This window comes from Thunnus albacares, chromosome 13, assembly GCF_914725855.1.
Source record: "Thunnus albacares chromosome 13, fThuAlb1.1, whole genome shotgun sequence".
NCBI classification, from domain to species: Eukaryota; Metazoa; Chordata; class Actinopteri; order Scombriformes; family Scombridae; genus Thunnus; species Thunnus albacares.
Genome location: NC_058118.1, coordinates 32,718,898 through 32,734,661, shown reverse-complemented (window position 1 = coordinate 32,734,661; position 15,764 = coordinate 32,718,898).

The window sequence follows — 15,764 nt, the reverse complement described above, 5'->3', positions numbered from 1 at the left end:
ATAAACCAGTCCATCGATCAATAGGAAAATATGTTGATGGATGTAAACAGATCATTTGCTTTTTCAGAAGAAAGCAGCTGAAACAATCAGTTTTATAACTTATTAATCATTAAAGTCATTTTTCTGGTTCCAGCTTCTTTTAGTCCTGATGGTAAAGTGAGTTCAGTGAAAAACGTTGAAAGTTCAAATGTTGGTGAAAATAAGTGTGTTCATGTGACCTTTCATGAAATAGTTTTTATATCTGTTGGTTTGGTTGGTGAAACCACAAATAAACCTCTGACCTGAAATAAAAACTGTAACTCACAGTTCACTGGGAAGCAGCAACAGGAAGTGCCCAAGTGCTTCAATCCTTTCCAAACTTCGCCAGGTTTCCTCCAAATCTTTCCTAACGTTTCCCAGAGCTCCCAAAAACTTCCAAACATCCTCTAAACACAACTCCTCTACACATCTTTACACTTTTCTCTACACCTTTCCAAACTGCTCCAAACCTTTCCAAACCTTTCCTTATGTCCCCCAGAGTTCCCAGAAACTCTCCATACCTTTCAAAACCTTTCCAGAACTCCTCCAAACCTTTCCAGACCTCTCCCGCCAGCCTCGGCTCTGTCCGGCAGACGGTCGGGTGACTCGTCGTTTGTTTTCTGTCCTCGCTCCTCGCTGAGCGCTCTTAAGTTTTTCTGCGCTGGAATTCATCCGACTGAGTTTGAGTCAACAAACGTCTCAGCAGGTTTCAGATCAGACAACACAAAGGACATGGACAGAGAAAAACACGCTAAACACGTGTATGAAACACACCAACATGCATGTAAAACACAGAAACACACTAAACACATGTATGAAACACACCAACATGCATGTAAAACACAGAGAAACACGCTAAACACGTGTATGAAACACACCAACATGCATGTAAAACACAGAGAAACATGCTAAACATGTGTATGAAACACACCAACATGCATGTAAAACACAGAGAAACACGCTAAACGTGTATGAAACACACCAACATGCATGTAAAACACAGAAACACACTAAACACGTGTATGAAACACACCAACATGCATGTAAAACACAGAGAAACATGCTAAACACGTGTATGAAACACACCAACATGCATGTAAAACACAGAAACACACTAAACACGTGTATGAAACACACCAACATGCATGTAAAACACAGAAACACACTAAACACATGTATGAAACACACCAACATGCATGTAAAACACAGAGAAACACGCTAAACGTGTATGAAACACACCAACATGCATGTAAAACACAGAAACACACTAAACACGTGTATGAAACACACCAACATGCATGTAAAACACAGAAACACACTAAACACATGTATGAAACACACCAACATGCATGTAAAACACAGAGAAACACGCTAAACGTGTATGAAACACACCAACATGCATGTAAAACACAGAAACACACTAAACACGTGTATGAAACATACCAACATGCATGTAAAACACAGAGAAACATGCTAAACACGTGTATGAAACACACCAACATGCATGTAAAACACAGAAACACACTAAACACGTGTATGAAACACACCAACATGCATGTAAAACACAGAGAAACACGCTAAACATGTGTATGAAACACACCAACATGCATGTAAAACACAGAAACACGCTAAACACGTGTATGAAACACACCAACATGTATGTAAAACACAGAGAAACACATAACACATGACCACATATGTAATAACACAATAAACAGGATGTTGTGTTTCTGTCAGTCTGTTTTGTGTGAACTGAGCCTTTAATCACTGATTAGTGTTTTACACGTGTTCCTGACAACTGAGCATGTGTGTGTGTGTTTGAGTGACACAGTTTCTGTGTTGAAATGTTGAATATTAACAGAACAAAGTTAAACTCTGTAATCATTCTGTGTTCAACTGAGGAACTGCTGACACCTCTGTTATTATCGTTTACTGCAGGATCACTGCAGTAACTGTATTACTGCAGGAGTACTGCAGTAACTGTATTATTGGAGTACTGCAGTAACTGTATTACTGGAGTACTGCAGTAACTGTATTACTGCAGGATCACTGCAGTAACTGTATTACTGGAGTACTGCAGTAACTGTATTACTGGAGTACTGCAGTAATACAGTATTGATACATACAATACAGATGCAGAACTCTCGAATTCATCAACCCAAAAACACCAATAAAAATAAAGTTCCAAAATAAAAACATCAAATACGTAAAGGAGAATTCCTGACGAGGAGTCTGTTATCAGGAGGAGTCTGTTATCAGGTGTCTGTTATCAGGAGTCTGTTATCAGGTGTCTGTTATCAGGAGTCTGTTATCAGGAGTCTGTTATCAGGAGTCTGTTATCAGGTGTCTGTTATCAGGAGTCTGTTATCAGGAGTCTGTTATCAGGAGTCTGTTATCAGGTGTCTGTTATCAGGAGTCTGTTATCAGGAGTCTGTTATCAGGAGTCTGTTATCAGGTGTCTGTTATCAGGAGGAGTCTGTTATCAGGTGTCTGTTATCAGGAGTCTGTTATCAGGTGTCTGTTATCAGGAGTCTGTTATCAGGAGTCTGTTATCAGGAGTCTGTTATCAGGTGTCTGTTATCAGGAGGAGTCTGTTATCAGGTGTCTGTTATCAGGAGGAGTCTGTTATCAGGTGTCTGTTATCAGGAGTCTGTTATCAGGTGTCTGTTATCAGGAGGAGTCTGTTATCAGGTGTCTGTTATCAGGAGGAGTCTGTTATCAGGAGGTGTCTGTTATCAGGAGTCTGTTATCAGGTGTCTGTTATCAGGAGTCTGTTATCAGGAGGAATCTGTTATCAGGAGTCTGTTATCAGGAGTCTGTTATCAGGAGGAGTCTGTTATCAGGAGTCTGTTATCAGGAGTCTGTTATCAGGTGTCTGTTATCAGGAGTCTGTTATCAGGAGTCTGTTATCAGGAGTCTGTTATCAGGTGTCTGTTATCAGGAGGTGTCTGTTATCAGGAGTCTGTTATCAGGATGAGTCTGTTATCAGGAGTCTGTTATCAGGAGTCTGTTATCAGGTGTCTGTTATCAGGAGTCTGTTATCAGGTGTCTGTTATCAGGAGTCTGTTATCAGGAGTCTGTTATCAGGTGTCTGTTATCAGGAGGTGTCTGTTATCAGGAGTCTGTTATCAGGAGGAGTCTGTTATCAGGTGTCTGTTATCAGGAATCTGTTATCAGGAGTCTGTTATCAGGTGTCTGTTATCAGGAGTCTGTTATCAGGTGTCTGTTATCAGGAGTCTGTTATCAGGAGGAGTCTGTTATCAGGAGTCTGTTATCAGGAGGAGTCTGTTATCAGGTGTCTGTTATCAGGAGTCTGTTATCAGGAGTCTGTTATCAGGTGTCTGTTATCAGGAGGAGTCTGTTATCAGGTGTCTGTTATCAGGAGGAGTCTGTTATCAGGAGGTGTCTGTTATCAGGTGTCTGTTATCAGGAGTCTGTTATCAGGAGGAATCTGTTATCAGGAGTCTGTTATCAGGAGGAGTCTGTTATCAGGAGTCTGTTATCAGGAGTCTGTTATCAGGTGTCTGTTATCAGGAGTCTGTTATCAGGTGTCTGTTATCAGGAGTCTGTTATCAGGAGTCTGTTATCAGGAGTCTGTTATCAGGTGTCTGTTATCAGGAGTCTGTTATCAGGTGTCTGTTATCAGGAGTCTGTTATCAGGAGTCTGTTATCAGGTGTCCGTTATCAGGAGGTGTCTGTTATCAGGAGTCTGTTATCAGGTGTCTGTTATCAGGAGGAGTCTGTTATCAGGTGTCTGTTATCAGGAGGAGTCTGTTATCAGGAGTCTGTTATCAGGTGTCCGTTATCAGGAGGTGTCTGTTATCAGGAGTCTGTTATCAGGAGTCTGTTATCAGGAGGTGTCTGTTATCAGGAGTCTGTTATCAGGTGTCTGTTATCAGGAGGAGTCTGTTATCAGGTGTCTGTTATCAGGAATCTGTTATCAGGAGTCTGTTATCAGGTGTCTGTTATCAGGAGTCTGTTATCAGGTGTCTGTTATCAGGAGTCTGTTATCAGGAGGAGTCTGTTATCAGGAGTCTGTTATCAGGAGGAGTCTGTTATCAGGTGTCTGTTATCAGGAGTCTGTTATCAGGAGTCTGTTATCAGGAGTCTGTTATCAGGTGTCTGTTATCAGGAGGAGTCTGTTATCAGGTGTCTGTTATCAGGAGGAGTCTGTTATCAGGAGGTGTCTGTTATCAGGTGTCTGTTATCAGGAGTCTGTTATCAGGAGGAATCTGTTATCAGGAGTCTGTTATCAGGAGTCTGTTATCAGGAGTCTGTTATCAGGAGGAGTCTGTTATCAGGAGTCTGTTATCAGGAGTCTGTTATCAGGTGTCTGTTATCAGGAGTCTGTTATCAGGTGTCTGTTATCAGGAGTCTGTTATCAGGAGTCTGTTATCAGGTGTCTGTTATCAGGAGTCTGTTATCAGGTGTCTGTTATCAGGAGTCTGTTATCAGGAGTCTGTTATCAGGTGTCCGTTATCAGGAGGTGTCTGTTATCAGGAGTCTGTTATCAGGTGTCTGTTATCAGGAGGAGTCTGTTATCAGGTGTCTGTTATCAGGAATCTGTTATCAGGAGTCTGTTATCAGGTGTCTGTTATCAGGAGTCTGTTATCAGGAGGAGTCTGTTATCAGGAGTCTGTTATCAGGTGTCTGTTATCAGGAGTCTGTTATCAGGAGGAGTCTGTTATCAGGAGTCTGTTATCAGGATGAGTCTGTTATCAGGAGTCTGTTATCAGGAGTCTGTTATCAGGTGTCTGTTATCAGGAGTCTGTTATCAGGTGTCTGTTATCAGGAGTCTGTTATCAGGAGTCTGTTATCAGGTGTCTGTTATCAGGAGGTGTCTGTTATCAGGAGTCTGTTATCAGGTGTCTGTTATTAGGATGAGTCTGTTATCAGGAGTCTGTTATCAGGAGTCTGTTATCAGGAGTCTGTTATCAGGTGTCTGTTATCAGGAGTCTGTTATCAGGAGTCTGTTATCAGGTGTCTGTTATCAGGAGGTGTCTGTTATCAGGAGTCTGTTATCAGGTGTCTGTTATCAGGAGGAGTCTGTTATCAGGTGTCCGTTATCAGGAATCTGTTATCAGGAGTCTGTTATCAGGAGTCTGTTATCAGGAGGAGTCTGTTATCAGGAGTCTGTTATCAGGTGTCTGTTATCAGGAGGAGTCTGTTATCAGGTGTCTGTTATCAGGAGGAGTCTGTTATCAGGTGTCTGTTATCAGGAGTCTGTTATCAGGTGTCTGTTATCAGGAGGAGTCTGTTATCAGGTGTCTGTTATCAGGAGGAGTCTGTTATCAGGAGGTGTCTGTTATCAGGAGTCTGTTATCAGGTGTCTGTTATCAGGAGTCTGTTATCAGGAGGAATCTGTTATCAGGAGTCTGTTATCAGGAGTCTGTTATCAGGAGGAGTCTGTTATCAGGAGTCTGTTATCAGGAGTCTGTTATCAGGTGTCTGTTATCAGGAGTCTGTTATCAGGTGTCTGTTATCAGGAGTCTGTTATCAGGAGTCTGTTATCAGGTGTCTGTTATCAGGAGGTGTCTGTTATCAGGAGTCTGTTATCAGGATGAGTCTGTTATCAGGAGTCTGTTATCAGGAGTCTGTTATCAGGTGTCTGTTATCAGGAGTCTGTTATCAGGTGTCTGTTATCAGGAGTCTGTTATCAGGAGTCTGTTATCAGGTGTCTGTTATCAGGAGGTGTCTGTTATCAGGAGTCTGTTATCAGGTGTCTGTTATCAGGAGGAGTCTGTTATCAGGTGTCTGTTATCAGGAATCTGTTATCAGGAGTCTGTTATCAGGTGTCTGTTATCAGGAGTCTGTTATCAGGTGTCTGTTATCAGGAGTCTGTTATCAGGAGGAGTCTGTTATCAGGAGTCTGTTATCAGGAGGAGTCTGTTATCAGGAGGAGTCTGTTATCAGGTGTCTGTTATCAGGAATCTGTTATCAGGAGTCTGTTATCAGGTGTCTGTTATCAGGAGTCTGTTATCAGGTGTCTGTTATCAGGAGTCTGTTATCAGGAGGAGTCTGTTATCAGGAGTCTGTTATCAGGAGGAGTCTGTTATCAGGTGTCTGTTATCAGGAGTCTGTTATCAGGAGTCTGTTATCAGGAGTCTGTTATCAGGTGTCTGTTATCAGGAGGAGTCTGTTATCAGGAGGTGTCTGTTATCAGGTGTCTGTTATCAGGAGTCTGTTATCAGGTGTCTGTTATCAGGAGGAGTCTGTTATCAGGTGTCTGTTATCAGGAGGAGTCTGTTATCAGGAGTCTGTTATCAGGTGTCCGTTATCAGGAGGTGTCTGTTATCAGGAGTCTGTTATCAGGAGTCTGTTATCAGGAGGTGTCTGTTATCAGGAGTCTGTTATCAGGTGTCTGTTATCAGGAGGAGTCTGTTATCAGGTGTCTGTTATCAGGAATCTGTTATCAGGAGTCTGTTATCAGGTGTCTGTTATCAGGAGTCTGTTATCAGGTGTCTGTTATCAGGAGTCTGTTATCAGGAGGAGTCTGTTATCAGGAGTCTGTTATCAGGAGGAGTCTGTTATCAGGTGTCTGTTATCAGGAGTCTGTTATCAGGAGTCTGTTATCAGGAGTCTGTTATCAGGTGTCTGTTATCAGGAGGAGTCTGTTATCAGGTGTCTGTTATCAGGAGGAGTCTGTTATCAGGAGGTGTCTGTTATCAGGTGTCTGTTATCAGGAGTCTGTTATCAGGAGGAATCTGTTATCAGGAGTCTGTTATCAGGAGGAGTCTGTTATCAGGAGTCTGTTATCAGGAGGAGTCTGTTATCAGGAGTCTGTTATCAGGAGTCTGTTATCAGGTGTCTGTTATCAGGAGTCTGTTATCAGGTGTCTGTTATCAGGAGTCTGTTATCAGGAGTCTGTTATCAGGTGTCTGTTATCAGGAGTCTGTTATCAGGTGTCTGTTATCAGGAGTCTGTTATCAGGTGTCTGTTATCAGGAGTCTGTTATCAGGAGTCTGTTATCAGGTGTCTGTTATCAGGAGTCTGTTATCAGGTGTCTGTTATCAGGAGTCTGTTATCAGGAGTCTGTTATCAGGTGTCCGTTATCAGGAGGTGTCTGTTATCAGGAGTCTGTTATCAGGTGTCTGTTATCAGGAGGAGTCTGTTATCAGGTGTCTGTTATCAGGAATCTGTTATCAGGAGTCTGTTATCAGGTGTCTGTTATCAGGAGTCTGTTATCAGGAGGAGTCTGTTATCAGGAGTCTGTTATCAGGTGTCTGTTATCAGGAGTCTGTTATCAGGAGGAGTCTGTTATCAGGAGTCTGTTATCAGGATGAGTCTGTTATCAGGAGTCTGTTATCAGGAGTCTGTTATCAGGTGTCTGTTATCAGGAGTCTGTTATCAGGAGTCTGTTATCAGGTGTCTGTTATCAGGAGGTGTCTGTTATCAGGAGTCTGTTATCAGGTGTCTGTTATCAGGATGAGTCTGTTATCAGGAGTCTGTTATCAGGAGTCTGTTATCAGGAGTCTGTTATCAGGTGTCTGTTATCAGGAGTCTGTTATCAGGAGTCTGTTATCAGGTGTCTGTTATCAGGAGGTGTCTGTTATCAGGAGTCTGTTATCAGGTGTCTGTTATCAGGAGGAGTCTGTTATCAGGTGTCCGTTATCAGGAATCTGTTATCAGGAGTCTGTTATCAGGAGTCTGTTATCAGGAGGAGTCTGTTATCAGGAGTCTGTTATCAGGTGTCTGTTATCAGGAGGAGTCTGTTATCAGGTGTCTGTTATCAGGAGGAGTCTGTTATCAGGTGTCTGTTATCAGGAGTCTGTTATCAGGTGTCTGTTATCAGGAGGAGTCTGTTATCAGGTGTCTGTTATCAGGAGGAGTCTGTTATCAGGAGGTGTCTGTTATCAGGAGTCTGTTATCAGGTGTCTGTTATCAGGAGTCTGTTATCAGGAGGAATCTGTTATCAGGAGTCTGTTATCAGGAGTCTGTTATCAGGAGGAGTCTGTTATCAGGAGTCTGTTATCAGGAGTCTGTTATCAGGTGTCTGTTATCAGGAGTCTGTTATCAGGTGTCTGTTATCAGGAGTCTGTTATCAGGAGTCTGTTATCAGGTGTCTGTTATCAGGAGGTGTCTGTTATCAGGAGTCTGTTATCAGGATGAGTCTGTTATCAGGAGTCTGTTATCAGGAGTCTGTTATCAGGTGTCTGTTATCAGGAGTCTGTTATCAGGTGTCTGTTATCAGGAGTCTGTTATCAGGAGTCTGTTATCAGGTGTCTGTTATCAGGAGGTGTCTGTTATCAGGAGTCTGTTATCAGGTGTCTGTTATCAGGAGGAGTCTGTTATCAGGTGTCTGTTATCAGGAATCTGTTATCAGGAGTCTGTTATCAGGTGTCTGTTATCAGGAGTCTGTTATCAGGTGTCTGTTATCAGGAGTCTGTTATCAGGAGGAGTCTGTTATCAGGAGTCTGTTATCAGGAGGAGTCTGTTATCAGGTGTCTGTTATCAGGAGTCTGTTATCAGGAGTCTGTTATCAGGAGGAGTCTGTTATCAGGTGTCTGTTATCAGGAGGAGTCTGTTATCAGGAGGTGTCTGTTATCAGGTGTCTGTTATCAGGAGTCTGTTATCAGGAGGAATCTGTTATCAGGAGTCTGTTATCAGGAGGAGTCTGTTATCAGGAGTCTGTTATCAGGAGTCTGTTATCAGGTGTCTGTTATCAGGAGTCTGTTATCAGGTGTCAGTTATCAGGAGTCTGTTATCAGGAGTCTGTTATCAGGAGTCTGTTATCAGGTGTCTGTTATCAGGAGTCTGTTATCAGGTGTCTGTTATCAGGAGTCTGTTATCAGGAGTCTGTTATCAGGTGTCCGTTATCAGGAGGTGTCTGTTATCAGGAGTCTGTTATCAGGTGTCTGTTATCAGGAGGAGTCTGTTATCAGGTGTCTGTTATCAGGAGGAGTCTGTTATCAGGAGTCTGTTATCAGGTGTCCGTTATCAGGAGGTGTCTGTTATCAGGAGTCTGTTATCAGGAGTCTGTTATCAGGAGGTGTCTGTTATCAGGAGTCTGTTATCAGGTGTCTGTTATCAGGAGGAGTCTGTTATCAGGTGTCTGTCATCAGGAATCTGTTATCAGGAGTCTGTTATCAGGTGTCTGTTATCAGGAGTCTGTTATCAGGTGTCTGTTATCAGGAGTCTGTTATCAGGAGTCTGTTATCAGGAGTCTGTTATCAGGTGTCTGTTATCAGGAGGAGTCTGTTATCAGGTGTCTGTTATCAGGAGGAGTCTGTTATCAGGAGGTGTCTGTTATCAGGTGTCTGTTATCAGGAGTCTGTTATCAGGAGGAATCTGTTATCAGGAGTCTGTTATCAGGAGGAGTCTGTTATCAGGAGTCTGTTATCAGGAGGAGTCTGTTATCAGGAGTCTGTTATCAGGAGTCTGTTATCAGGTGTCTGTTATCAGGAGTCTGTTATCAGGTGTCTGTTATCAGGAGTCTGTTATCAGGAGTCTGTTATCAGGAGTCTGTTATCAGGTGTCTGTTATCAGGAGTCTGTTATCAGGTGTCTGTTATCAGGAGTCTGTTATCAGGAGTCTGTTATCAGGTGTCCGTTATCAGGAGGTGTCTGTTATCAGGAGTCTGTTATCAGGTGTCTGTTATCAGGAGGAGTCTGTTATCAGGTGTCTGTTATCAGGAATCTGTTATCAGGAGTCTGTTATCAGGTGTCTGTTATCAGGAGTCTGTTATCAGGAGGAGTCTGTTATCAGGAGTCTGTTATCAGGTGTCTGTTATCAGGAGTCTGTTATCAGGAGGAGTCTGTTATCAGGAGTCTGTTATCAGGATGAGTCTGTTATCAGGAGTCTGTTATCAGGTGTCTGTTATCAGGAGTCTGTTATCAGGAGGAGTCTGTTATCAGGAGTCTGTTATCAGGATGAGTCTGTTATCAGGAGTCTGTTATCAGGAGTCTGTTATCAGGTGTCTGTTATCAGGAGTCTGTTATCAGGTGTCTGTTATCAGGAGTCTGTTATCAGGAGTCTGTTATCAGGTGTCTGTTATCAGGAGGTGTCTGTTATCAGGTGTCTGTTATCAGGATGAGTCTGTTATCAGGAGTCTGTTATCAGGAGTCTGTTATCAGGAGTCTGTTATCAGGTGTCTGTTATCAGGAGTCTGTTATCAGGAGTCTGTTATCAGGTGTCTGTTATCAGGAGGTGTCTGTTATCAGGAGTCTGTTATCAGGTGTCTGTTATCAGGAGGAGTCTGTTATCAGGTGTCCGTTATCAGGAATCTGTTATCAGGAGTCTGTTATCAGGAGTCTGTTATCAGGAGGAGTCTGTTATCAGGAGTCTGTTATCAGGTGTCTGTTATCAGGAGGAGTCTGTTATCAGGAGTCTGTTATCAGGAGGAGTCTGTTATCAGGAGTCTGTTATCAGGTGTCTGTTATCAGGATGAGTCTGTTATCAGGTGTCTGTTATCAGGTGTCTGCTATCAGGAGTCTGTTATCAGGAGTCTGTTATCAGGTGTCTGTTATCAGGAGTCTGTTATCAGGTGTCTGTTATCAGGAGTCTGTTATCAGGAGTCTGTTATCAGGTGTCTGTTATCAGGAGGTGTCTGTTATCAGGAGGAGTCTGTTATCAGGAGTCTGTTATCAGGTGTCTGTTATCAGGAGGAGTCTGTTATCAGGAGTCTGTTATCAGGAGGAGTCTGTTATCAGGTGTCTGTTATCAGGAGGAGTCTGTTATCAGGTGTCTGTTATCAGGAGGTGTCTGTTATCAGGAGTCTGTTATCAGGTGTCTGTTATCAGGAGTCTGTTATCAGGAGGAGTCTGTTATCAGGACTCTGTTATCAGGAGGAGTCTGTTATCAGGACTCTGTTATCAGGTGTCTGTTATCAGGAGTCTGTTATCAGGTGTCTGTTATCAGGAGTCTGTTATCAGGTGTCTGTTATCAGGAGTCTGTTATCAGGAGGAGTCTGTTATCAGGAGTCTGTTATCAGGTGTCTGTTATCAGGAGTCTGTTATCAGGAGGAGTCTGTTATCAGGTGTCTGCTATCAGGTGTCTGTTATCAGGAGTCTGTTATCAGGAGTCTGTTATCAGGAGGAGTCTGTTATCAGGAGTATGTTATCAGGAGTCTGTTATCAGGAGGAGTCTGTTATCAGGAGGAGTCTGTTATCAGGTGTCTGTTATCAGGTGTCTGTTATCAGGAGTCTGTTATCAGGAGGAGTCTATTATCAGGAGTCTGTTATCAGGAGTCTGTTATCAGGAGTCTGTTATCGATCAATCAATCAATCAATTTTTATTTATATAGCGCCAAATCACAACAAAAGTCATCTCAAGGCACTTTTCACATAGAGCAGGTCAAGAATCTTTAATTTACAGAGACCCAACAATTCCCCCATGAGCAGCACTTGGCGACAGCGGGAAGGAAAAACTCCCCTTTAACGGGTAGAAACCTCAAGCAGAACCCGGCTCTTGGTGGACGGCCATCTGCTTTGACCGGTTGGGTTGAGAGAGAGAAAGACAGAGGAAAGTGGAGGGGGGGGGGGGGGGGGCAGAATAACAACAATCACAACAACAATGACAATGACACAGCAGCAGCCAGGGAAGGATGCCAACAGGACTGTGAAGGACCGCGAAGGCTTGGTCCAGAACCCAGGGTTTCCTGCGAGATGAGAAAGCACAAAAAACTCTGGAGAGGAAGCAAAGTTAGTGACAGGCATTGATGTTACATGAATGCATACAGATAGAGAGGAGGAGGAGGAGAGAGGAGCTCAGTGCATCATGGGAAGTCCCCCAGCAGTCTAGGCCTATAGCAGCATAACTAAGGGCTGATCCAAGGCGAGCCTGGTCGGCCCTAACTATAAGCTTTATCAAAAAGGAAAGTTTTAAGCCTACTCTTAAACATAGAGAGGGTGTCTGCACCCCGGACCGAATCCGGTAGATGGTTCCATAGAAGAGGAGCCTAATAGCTGAAGGCTCTGCCTCCCATTCTACTTTTAAAGACTGTAGGGACCACCAGTAAGCTGCATACTGGGAGCGCAGTGTTCTAGTGGGATAATACGGTACTATGAGCTCTTCAAGATATGATGGTGCTTGACCATTAAGGGCTTTGTAAGTTAGGAGAAGGATTTTAAATTCTATTCTAGATTTTACAGGAAGCCAATGTAGCGAAGCTAAAATGGGAGAAATGTGGTCTCTTTTTCTAGTTTTAGTCAGAACACGTGCAGCTGCATTCTGGACCAGCTGGAGAGTCTTTAGAGACTTGTTAGAGCAGCCTGATAATAAGGAATTGCAATAATCCAGCCTAGAAGTAACAAATGCGTGGACTAGTTTTTCTGCATCTTTTAGGGACAGGATGTGCCTGATTTTTGTGATATTACGTAAGTGAAAAAAGGCAGTCCTTGAGATTTGATTTATGTGGGAGTTGAAGGACATATCCTGATCAAAGATAACTCCCAGATTCCTTACGGTGGTGCTGGAGGCCAGGGTAATGCCATCCAGAGTAGCTTTATCATTAGATAATGTGTTTCTAAGGTGTTTAGGGCCAAACACAATAACTTCAGTTTTATCTGTGTTTAGTAGTAGAAAATTGCAGGTCATCCAGGTCTTTATGTCGTTAAGGCATGCTTGGAGTTTAGTTAACTGATTGGGTTCATCAGGCTTCACTGATAAATATAATTGGGTGTCATCTGCATAACAATGAACATTTATGGAGTGTTTCCTAATAATATTACCTAAAGGAAGCATATATAAGGTGAATAGAATTGGTCCAAGTACAGAACCTTGTGGAACTCCGTGTCTAACTTTTGCCTTCATGGAGGATTCATCATTCACATGTACAAACTGAAATCGGTCTGATAAATAGGACTTAAACCAGCTTAATGCAGTTCCTTTAATGCCAATTAAATGTTCCAGTCTCTGTAAAAGGATTTGATGGTCGATTGTGTCGAATGCGGCACTAAGATCTAACAGGACAAGTATAGAGACAAATCCTTTGTCCGATGCATTTAGGAGGTCATTAGTGACTTTCACCAGTGCTGTCTCTGTGCTATGATGCCTCTAAATCCTGACTGAAAATCCTCAAATAAACTATTGTTATGTAGAAAGTCACATAACTGATTAGAGACTGCTTTCTCAAGGATCTTAGAGAGAAATGGAAGGTTAGATATAGGTCTATAATTGGCTAAAACACCTGAATCAAGAGTAGGCTTCTTAAGAAGAGGTTTAATTACAGCTACTTTAAAGGACTGTGGTACATAGCCTGTTACTAAAGACAGATTGATCATATCTAGTAAAGAAGTGCTCACTAAGGGTAAGGCTTCCTTAAGCAGCCTAGTTGGGATGGGATCTAAGAGACAGGTTGATGGTTTAGATGAACAAATCATTGAAGTTAGTTCAGACAAGTCTACTGGAGAAAAACAGTCCAAATATATGTCAGGATTTACAGCTGTTACTAAGGTTCCTGTGTTTGGGGAGAGAACGGTGCCTGTTGAGGGCAGGAGGTGGTTAATTTTGTCTCTAATAGTTAGAATTTTATCATTAAAGAAGCTCATAAAGTCGTTACTACTGAGAGCTATAGGAATACATGGATCAGTAGAGTTATGACTCTTTGTCAGCCAAAGTGCTGAAAGGGAACCTAGGGCAGTTTTTATTCTCTTCTATTAATGCTGAGTAATAGGCGGCTCTGGCATTACAGAGGGCCTTCCTATATGTTTTAACACTATCTTGCCAGACTAAGCGAGATTCTTCTACTTTGGTGGAACGCCAAATCCTTTCATATTTTCACGATGTTTGCTTTAATTTGCAGGTTTGGGAGTTAAACCATGGAGCTAACCTCTTATGTTTTATTATCTTCTTTTTTAAGGGGGCGATGGAGTCGAGTGTTATTCGTAATGAGCCTGCAGCACTATCAACAAGATTATCAATTTGGGAGGGACTAAAGTTAACAGGAGGATTCTGTTATGAGGATCAGAGGCAGAGGATGTCTGAAATGGTCATAATATGTCACTAAATCTCGAGTCTGAGTCGAGTTCCAAGATGGACGCCAGTGCTCCACTCTGAAACAGTCAAAGAGCTGACATATTAATATTAATGATGCACTGATTGCAAAATTGAAAATTTGACCGGCAAAAAATATTACTTCTTCATCAGTTAACAAGTCCGAGTCCTTGTCTTCCACTTCTGAGTCCGAATGCAGTCAATGCTCGAGTCCGAGTCCTAAAAATCAGGACTCCAGTACTACAACACTGGAATGTTTTATGTGCATTAATATTCTAATAATAATAATAATAATAATAATAATAATAATAGTATTAGAAATAATAATAATAATAATAAGGCTAAAACATAACTCAATAGGCTACACTCTTCTATTTTGCAGAACCTTTATGGTCCAGTATGTTAACATTAACAATGACAAATAAATAAAACCTTTTTCTGAGCTCATTTAGAAAAGTTAAAGCTATTAAGTAGTTAAATGTTCTAAACAAACCACCATCCAAAATACATTATGCAACCCCTGGGTTCTGTCTCTCTATATATATAATAATAATAATAAGACAATTAGCCTGGATTTCTTTGGATGACGAATAAAAAAAGGTTCTGACCATATTTAAGGCCGTTAACATCACAGACTTTGTTCTGCAGGTTTTAGGTAATCCCTGCCATATGACACCAACATACCAGTTTACGGTTTTAATCTGAGGAGACTGCTGACTGGATAATTAACATGCACCACTACAGAGTCAGTGAATATGAGTTTTGGACAAACCAACAATTACTGTCTCATGTTTTACCAACTTCAGGTTGGTTTATTACAATAAATAATGCTCTGACCTGTCATAAACCTGTACAAGTATTAGTGGATCTATAACAAGCCATTCAAAGAGCTGAAGAGGCCTTTTATCAAAACCATGGAGTAACCCCAGATTCACAGAGTATAGCCGTAACTGTTGCTATTTCACAGCGTGTTTTCAGTTCATGAACGTTGAATTTAACATTTTGGTCGCCTAAAAAAGTCTCTTTCAGTGTTTGGTTGTGATAAAAGATCCTCTAAGGGGTCGGATGTTCAGTTTTTCCGGCAAGTACATTTTGTTTTAATGGTTTTAGGCCTTTATTCCGTTAGTGAACATTTTCATTAGCATTAGCAATATCACTGACCATAAATACACCAAGCAAACCAAGCTAGCAGCTAGCGCTTTGGTCAGCTCCACCCTCTCATCCAAATATGGTCACTTCTGGCTCCAAAAATCAAAAATAGTGACGGTCAAATCACTAACTTCAAAACAGCAGTCCACAAAGCAACGGGTGACGTCATGGTGACTACGTCCAGGGTTTTTAGTCTACGGTAGAAACAAACAAGTCGAACAGCCGCCCCACAGTGAGAGGGTGGCCAATCAGATTGTAGGAGTGACTGTAAAGGTGTCACCCCTTTAAAACTACACACGACCAGAACCGTCCTCCGCTGCGGGTCGGACGGTTGCCTCCCAGTCGTCCATTAATTCCTGATTAAGGATAATTCCTCGAAGTACATTGTCCCGCTTATACCATGGTCACTTGCCAAAGAAAAAAACATTAAGACAATTAATTTATATTTTCATGTGTTTTGCAACCAAAATCTAAAGTTTTTCATAAGCAATAACTCAGTTTCCCTGGTAACACCTGAGGGTTTGACTAATACCTGGAGCAATCATTACCATCCCATAAGGTTCCTATGCAATGGAAATGTTGTTCACTACTCTAGAAAACAGGACGAACTGCGTTCAGTAGCAGTACTGCGTACAGTAGCAGTACTGTGTACAGTAGCAGTACTG